The following is a 9,163-nucleotide window of genomic DNA, read 5'->3' as shown; positions in this document are numbered from 1 at the left end:
AAATTACATCACATCATTTATCATGGATAAATATGGTAAAACCTGCTTTTCTGACATGGTAAACTTGCTCAGTAACTCACCTGGTACAGCATTGCACTGTCAGGTATGAGTCCCATGAAACGCGAGTCGGATAAAAGAGCTCGAAGACTTGTAGAATCTAAACGAAAAATTTGTTTTTACCTAACGATGACTTTTGTTAACACTATCATTTAGGTTTAGGGTAAACTTTATTAGGATAGAGCTTTAACCTTTCAGCGCCAATCACTGAATTTTATTTTCAAACTGCCACAATACATACAAGCAACCCCAAAAAAATGCTGGGCTGTTTCAACCCATGTTTGGGTCAAATATGGATAAACCCAATCGATGGGTTTAAAAATTGGATAACACTTTAGTTTAGGGTCTAATTCTCACTAGTTGTTTATTAGCATGCAAATTACTAGGATATTGGCTGTTTATTAGTACTTATAAAGCACATATTAATGCCTTATTCTGCATGACCATATTCTACATCCCTTAAAGGAACACGCCACCGTTTTTTATTATTTCCCGTCTCCCCTACATTTAGATAGGAGGGCAAACACATTTTTTTCCCAAAAAAACAACAACCTAATTACTTCTTGTGGCCTTCGTATTCACAACGAGTACAAATAGCAATGCAGATTGAAACTAGGCGATTTCCTATATGCAGATATTGACTCGTTGTGAATATGCAGGCCACAAGAAGTAATTGTTTTTTTAATTTTTTTATCACTTTTACTCACAATATGCTATCCGGCAACAAAGGATTCCATTCATTACGCTAAGCTAAGCTAGCGGCGGCGCTGCCAGACTAAGACAATGCATGCACTGAGACAAAAATAAGTTTGCCCACCTATCTAAATGTAGGGGAGACGGTGAATAACCTCTATTTAAAAAAAAAAAAAAGGTTGTGTGTTCCTTTAACTAATACCTAAACTTAACAACGGTCTTACTAACTATCAATAAGCATTAATGATGGGTTTATTGAGGCAAAAGTCGTAGTTAATAGTTAGGTAATGGTGAGAATGGGACCCTAATCTAAAGTGTGATCAAAATTGTATTTGAATTACTCTATTTTTTTTTTTATAATAAAAAAAAATGGCTCCATATTTGACCCAAACATGGGTTGAAACAACACAGCATTTTTTTTTAGAGTGAAACATCTATGAAATGTGACTTTTGAGCCTTGCAGTTTTTGAGGGAACTAATTCTGGTCTCCTCAATGTCATTTTTTTTTTCTATCGAGTTACAGATAGCTCTAAAGGGCTTTTACTTGTACAGAACATGTGTCTGTGTTCAGTCTTGTTTCTCCTCCTCGCTGTCCTGATCATGGCACTCCCACTGAGAGATGAGTGTTCAGCTCTGACCAGCCGTTCACCCCACACTTCTCTCATGTTACTGCAACACACAAACACATTATCTGATATCCTTGTGGGAACGTCACATTTGGGATTCTGTATATATTTTTAGACATGTTTTTGCCACACAAAGAAAACTAAACAAACACTTATTAGCCTTCATTTCTAAACAAAAGTTATGTTTTTTTGTTGTTGTTTTTTTTCGGTCTTTATCCATTAACTAGTACTATCGCGACCACTACCGCGTCTGTCAGCACAAACATAAATACATAGGCTACACTTACAGCGAATAACTATTATTATTTGTACTAAACTCACAATTATTACTCATTCATCCCAGCACACATGCACGCTTGCTGTCCGTTTGATCTGAGCACCAGTGTTGACGCAGTGGTTACGGGCAGACAATCTCATCCAGCAGACTTCAGTGAATGAACGCTGTGCGGACAAGCCTTTGTGCTGAACATGACGGAGCATCAAGAGCCCTGCGTCTGCACCACGCTGCCCACATGTGTTCACATCTGTCACTGCAACACACCACAACTCAGAACAAGTGCAGACCTCAAAATCAAAGACCCTATGTAATCAAAACAGAGTTCTGTGGCTTTTAGTCAGTGAGTTTTAGCATTAATGCTATTTATTAGAGATGAACCGATTACAATTTTCTAAGCCGATTCCGATAATTTTTTCCAACCACTTTACAGCACACACAGATATTTATTTATTTATTTATTTATTTTTTATATAAAACACCATACTTTTACCCAAACTGAATAATAAAAACAAGTTTATGGGTACATTTTCTATAAATATTTTTGAGTCTTCATTTTCTTTTCTGACATAGGCTAGTCTACTCCAGTTCTTGTTAAAACACAAATGCTGTGCATATTGGGTACTTTTTGTGTGAAATCATATTTGTTTTTGTCCATCAAACGTGTGCTTTCACTTTAATTGAGCGTCAGCAGCGCAGCAAAAATAGACTCGGCGCCGAAACCCCCGCGTCATGCTGCTCACGCGCTGCTCCTGCTCGCTGTCTGAATACACTTATTGATTAACATGCAGGCAGGAAAAAATACGCTCTGCTCACGCGCCGCGTGACACGGCCATAATTCACAAGGTTTCCTACATGTGCTCCGTGTGCACGTGTGATGCTGATGTTGCGCGATGTTAATCATGCGGCGCCCAAGTTCATATGACTGGCATAAAATCGGCATATGTCAGACTGACCGGCCGGTCGCCCGTCATGGCCGATCACATGAAAATCTGCCAATTCCGGTTACCAGCTGATTAATTGGTGCATGCATCTCTACTATTTATGCTACTGTACTCCTAAACACTGACACAACTCTTCTGAAAAAAAAACAAAGGAAAGAAAATGATGACTCATCCTACAAATATTTGTCCAATCAAATGCCATCTAGACTGAGAATGCCCCACCCCCTAATTCCGCTTGACCTGCTATATAGTGTCTATTAACAATAGTTGTTAATATGTTAACAGTATTGTCTATTAAAAAATAACAACAATCCCATTTGTCGATTAAAAAATAACAACAATTCGATTTAAATGAGTAGTTCAAAATGATTATGTAATGTGTAGCGCATCACAGCTAGTGCAAGACAATCATTTGTGGTCAAAAATATAGGTATATATATATATATATATATATATTTTTTTTTTTTAATGACCAATCTCTAGATAAGACCCTTATTCCTCGGCTGGGATCGTGTAGTCAGAGCCGTCGCATAGGCTGTGCGAACTGTGCAACCGCACAGGGCCTCGCGCCACTAGGGGGCCTCGCAATCTTGCGTTTTTTATTATTACTATTATTATTTTTAATTTTGTCTTTTGTGGTGGAACACGCAATGTAATGCTATATAGAAATATATAGTTTGCATCTTAATTTAATCTTTGTTTTATTATTTTATTAGTTCATTAACTAATTGTTAACTCAACTAATTTAACGTAAAGAGCTGGATACTAATTAAATAAATGTCAACTAGCCTAAATGCATTGATTAGAATTTCCATAGAATAAAGATTTTTATAGTCGACTAGTAGTCATTCATTTAAGCAATTAGTCAACAAATCTCACGTTCATATTAATTTCTGCTTAAATAGGCTACTGAGTGCATGGAGGAATAGCCTATTCCGCGCTCAAGCGCATTCATAAATCTTGCCCCAAAGCAGGCTAATGATAATATGTCTGAAAAAATAACGAGGCATTTTTATTGTTTATTAATAAAAAATATATATTTTTAAATCAGTGTCGGCTGCAAACATATCTATATACATCTCCGCTGTAAAGTGGATATGCCTTTAGAGAGAAATGCACCTTATGGATTACAGCCTAATCAGCCGGTATGTGCTTTCGATTCGAATTTTTTCGTTTAAAAGCGGACATTTCAAGCATTATATAGAAATATTCATCATGTTTTTGAGGCTATACATTGTGTTTCAGTTCATTTTTGAGACGCGCTCCAGTTTTTACGCATTTTTGAGATGCGCTCGGCCCTGTTTGTTTTATTTTATTTTACAAAAGCACAACGTTTTCTTGTTGTTGAGAGTTTACACAAATAAAAGTACTTGCGACTGATGCATTATTCTTTTCTGTATGACCAGAAAAGATTGAGTAGCCTATTTAAAGTTGTTTCCACTCTTGATAGGAAAATGAAAGTGTTCGCGCCGACGCCTGCCGCAGTGCGCGCTCCACGTCTCCGCACAATCGCTTGGATATGCACCTATACTAGCGAACATTAAGGCCTATCTAGGTTAAAGTTAGAGCGAGCTGCCATGCTAGACGGATAATTCCTTTTCATGTTTAACAAATAAAATCATGCATTTTCTACCAACAGCGAGTAAGCGCTGCACCAGTTTGAAAAAGGTAAAAGCATAACGAGCGTAGCGAGAGAGGGGCCCAACTGAGGGGGATGCAGAGATGTTGCTGCGTTTTTTATATTAACATTTCTGATTGTTTAAATTATCAGCCCTCGGTAGCCCCCTTAAAATGCGGGGCCCCAGGCAATAGTCCGTCTTGCCTGCCCTATTGCGGCGCCTCAGACTATGTTCATGATTATGTTGTATTATTCTACTTGATAAAAAAGTATTGCAGCGAGTCGAGCGAGATTATGCGTGCAATAGAACTAGAACAGTTATGCGTGACTGTTCCACATCAAAGAGCAGGGCCTCGCATTTCAAGTTCGCACAGGGCCTCGCACCCCACCTGCGACGGCACTGCGTGTAGTGCCTTTGAAGCTGCATTGAAACTGCAATCTGGACCTTCAACCCATTGGACCCCATTGAAGTCCACTATACGGAGAAAAATCCTGGAATGTTTTCCTCAAAAACCTTAATTTCTTTTTGACTGAAGAAAGAAAGACACGAACATCTTGGATGTCGTGGGGGTGAGTAAATGATCAGGACATTTTTATTCTACATTCTAAGTGAACCAAACCAATCGGCGCCTTGCATGGCTGACACTAGCCTGACTACGTCAGACTTCCTACTTCCGCTAATTTCATTTCGCTCCTGTAGTCAGTCTGAGATAGCGGCCTATCTTTCAGTTTTCCACCGGCCTTCGGACGGCCGGACCAATCAACGAACAGAGGGCGGGCTGAGAGCCGTGACGTAGACGCTAAGCGCCGAGTTTTACATTGTAGGTCAGAGAAATCGAAAACCGAAACGAGACACGAGCCGTTTCTCAATGTCAAGGAAGGATCCTCGGAAGCCGGAATTTCGAGGATGCTACGTCATCGACATCCGTCGAAGGACTGTTCCAATGCCGAGGATCCTCAGAATTTCAACCAAGGGCGGAGTCCTTCGTTCGGAAAATATCCCATACACAGGAAAGTGTGCATATGTGTAGACTTCGTGCTCTTCGCGCTATCAAATCGCCCACAATCCTATGCGCGCAGCTTTGCTATCTTGTTTAAAAAAAAATACAAAATGCCGGATGTTAGCGGAGTCGGAGCAATAACGGGGCAATATGCTTTCAAATGCAAGTAAGTTAGGCTATATTTACGTTACCATACATTTGTTATAACCGTCATACAAGTAAAGTTTAACGTTTAAATGCCAGTACAAATTACTACCGTATTGATATTACAAATTATACAAATTACGTTATGGCTAACCTGTCATTTTAACAATTGTTAGCTTGTTTGCCGTCACCGGCATTTCACATATTTTACCATTGCATGTGTTTTAACAGCTAGAATGTTGCTATATGGACGCAGTTCTGTTCACTCAGGCAATACAATCATTTTTAAATCAATAAACTCCTTTTGAAATCAATATTTTGTCTCAAATTATTGATTTATTATTATTGATTTATTTAGTTAGGTAGGCAGCCATGTAATAAGCGGGATAATGTATAGCGAGCCAGTTTTTACAGCGAATACAACCCTTTTAGGTTTATTCAAGACCCCTCCGCTTCGCGTTAGAGTTCGCGGGGTTTCACTAACGGACGCAATGACGTGCACTTGCTAGAATGTTCCATTTACGTGTTCTCTCGAATCCTAAAGAGGATCCTCGCCTAGCCTCTGAAGGAAATGACTTGGAAAGACGCGTCCTGCCAAGGAAGTATCCTTGACATTGAGAAACACCTACGGGATGCAATTCGCTCTGTCATGGAGAACCAGTGGCGCCGCTCCCACCACGCGCTGTGCTTTTAGGGCAACAAAAAATAACGTTCCGGGAGTCTCCCGCATATTGATAGCGGCAAAGCGGCTCACTGATGCCCGCGAATTAGTTAAAATCTCCGGAATCTAGAGCGATCGCGCTCGCGAGACAGAGACTGGCTGTACAGGCGCATAACATACATCCTTACTAAACTTATCTGATTGGCTTACGGGCAGTGGTGTAGTCTACGTGATACGCAGGTATACGCCGTATACCCACTAGGAAATGCCAAGTATTTCCGTATACCCACTAAAAAAAGCGTGAGGATACGTAACAACTTCGTTTTGTGACAGAACTTTCACACTTTCATTCATAAATTCACCGCGTCTGTGTTTGCAATGGACACAGATCAAATCGCGTGAATATTAAAAACTCAAAGAGACTGCAGTTGTTCAACGCGTCTCTGGGAATGAGCGCTCAATGTGTGCTCTACTACACACACACACACACACACTGAAGCAAGCGCGTGCTTGTGTCAGCGCTTCACTGTAGCTATGAGGACATGATGTAGGCTACACATGACACATGAACTTCATCACAGAGCTGCTATGAGAGTCACTTCATGAGAATTTCACCATTTCATTTGATAAAACTATCGTCATTCATTCGTATCATACACACACAGAAGCTGTAATGTTTTTACGACAACCTGTCAAAATAAAAGTTCGGTATAAACTCAAAGAAATTTTGAAAGAAATTGCACAGTAAAATGTACTGTAAAATAATAATAATGATGAAATCTATTAAAACTTATTTTAAAAAGGAATATCACACAAGTTTTCATACATGTTTTAATTTAAACAGTAAACTTGCCAAAAACAATAACACAATTTTCTTTCAAAAGCACCATTTCTAAAAGTAAATTTGTATTTGTGCCTATAATGTTTTATTTTAATTTTTTTATTGTCAGCTGATAAAACCTGTGCTTCAGGGACCATATTCATATAACATCTAAGGCTAAATGTAGCTCTTAACTGGCTGAGTTAAATGGTAACACTAAACAGTAGAAAATCAGTCCAGTCTCCTCAGCTGTAAATGTCATTGGCTGTTAAAGTCTTGTGTTGCTTATAATAAATTGACATGTTGATAACACTTTGTCTCATAATGCTCTCAATTACATGTCGTTGCATACTGTATGCATTAGTGAGTGTGGTGGTGCTTACGGGGTGATGAGACGGGTTAGTATGAGACGGGTTAGGCGGGGGGGGGGGGGGGGGGTCACAGTATACTCACTACAAAAAACTAGACTACACCACTGCTTACGGGTAACCAATGATTTTAAACTTCAGACAAGCGTCCCCTAGCGAGAGAGAAAACACTTCTCTATTATGCCATTCCAGACTCTGTCTACGAAGCAAAGTAAAGTAGCAGAGTCTGGTATTACCAGGCTAGGCTGACACCGCCGTCGGTGTATGAATGGGTGAATGTGAGGCAATATGTAAAGCGCTTTTGTGGCCATGGGTCTCTTAAAGCGCTATATAAAAGCAGCAATCCATTTACCATTTTTAAAATAGGAAATATGTCAACACATGAAAGAAAACTCAATAAAGCACCAAATGTGAGTAGCTACAAACTGACTTTTAGTATTAAAACAAAGTTATATATTTTTTTCACGTTGAAGGAACATGTTTCAATTAAGCAGTTCAGATATAGAAAACAAATATTTTGGGGGGAGTTATTAAAAAAAAAAAAAAACATTTTAAGTCCTAAATAAGTGGTATTTTACTGTAAGTACAAGCTCATGCTCAATTTGAATGGCAGGTTTTACTTTTTTCCACAAGCCAAAATGCTGTGCATGTAAAACTAATACAAGATGTTCGAAATGAGAAAATATTAATGCATGGCTCCGTTTCTTGATATCTGTTATACCAGTCCAGCAAGAGTCAAGCTGTAGACTGAGAAAGACTAATGGGATAGAGAAATATGTAAAACTGATCTGTGCCAGAGCTGGAGCGAGGAGGTTAACTGCATTTTCACAATATGTGGGCCTGTTATATAAACCTATTTCACTGATATTAGTCACTCAATTAGGAGGGAGGAGAAAGCTTTTTTATATAATGTTTATATAATTTTATAGTGCTTTTTTAGATGCAGGACGAGTTTCTTTTGCAAATATGTTAGTGTCCTTTAATGTTTTCTGCATGCTCACATTGACACGAGTCCTGTTCATAGACTTTCTACAAGGGACATTAAAATCCCAGCGTGTTGCTTCTAATGTTGTGTGATATTGAGTGAGTCTTTGTCCTTGGGAAGCTCCGTGTGCTAATGTTGCGCTCGCACCTTCACCACGTCTGTTCATTCTGAGTGAGTGTAGCTGCATTTTTCACCCTGACGTGTTGTGCGCCATTTAGTTCAAGAATAATACTATATATTACACAAATAATACTCAAGAGTGGCGAAACAAATCTTGAGTCTCAGTGGCAAACAAATCAAAGAGACACGGTGAGTAATGACCGTGGAGAGCCTGAAGCGTTCTGATCCACTGACTCCCTTCATAGTGTTCAATGCTCCTTACACACTATGGCTGCGTCCGAAATCGTCCCCTATAGGTTAAACTGTGCACTATTTGAGGGGGCAGCCATTTGTAGTGGTGTCCGAAACCATGGTGAACGTTATTGAGTGCACTCATTCAATCCCATAAAGCACCCCAATAACGAGTGTACAACCGATGTACGCTCAACGGCTAGAGAATACCCATAATGCACTTTGACAGTCGCGCAGAATGAATTCCTGCATTATTTAATTGCTTAATTGAGTTTTATACATGCTAGTTTCCATGACAGAGTTCAGGACATCGTCAGCATTACTACTGGAGCTGCTAGTTTTCTAAGTTTTAAATTATTATTAAACCGCAAGCACAAATTATTGAAAACCTTTCCAACATGATGACGTAATGCGTGGCGCGTCGCAGACCAGCACACATCACAAGACGAACAATTGTGGTTAAAAAGTATATAAATGACCGATTGTTTTGCTAGATAAGACCCTTATTTCTCGACTGGGATCGTGTAGAGACTTTTATGCTGCATTGAGATGGACATTTGAAACTTCTTTTGAACACTGGGATAGATGGTTGCCATTGAAGTCCATTCTGTGTAGAAACAT

The sequence above is a fragment of the Phoxinus phoxinus genome (genome assembly GCF_949152265.1).
Source record: "Phoxinus phoxinus genome assembly, chromosome: 1".
In the NCBI taxonomy this organism is placed as follows: domain Eukaryota; kingdom Metazoa; phylum Chordata; class Actinopteri; order Cypriniformes; family Leuciscidae; genus Phoxinus; species Phoxinus phoxinus.
This window is presented reverse-complemented; position numbering follows the sequence as displayed.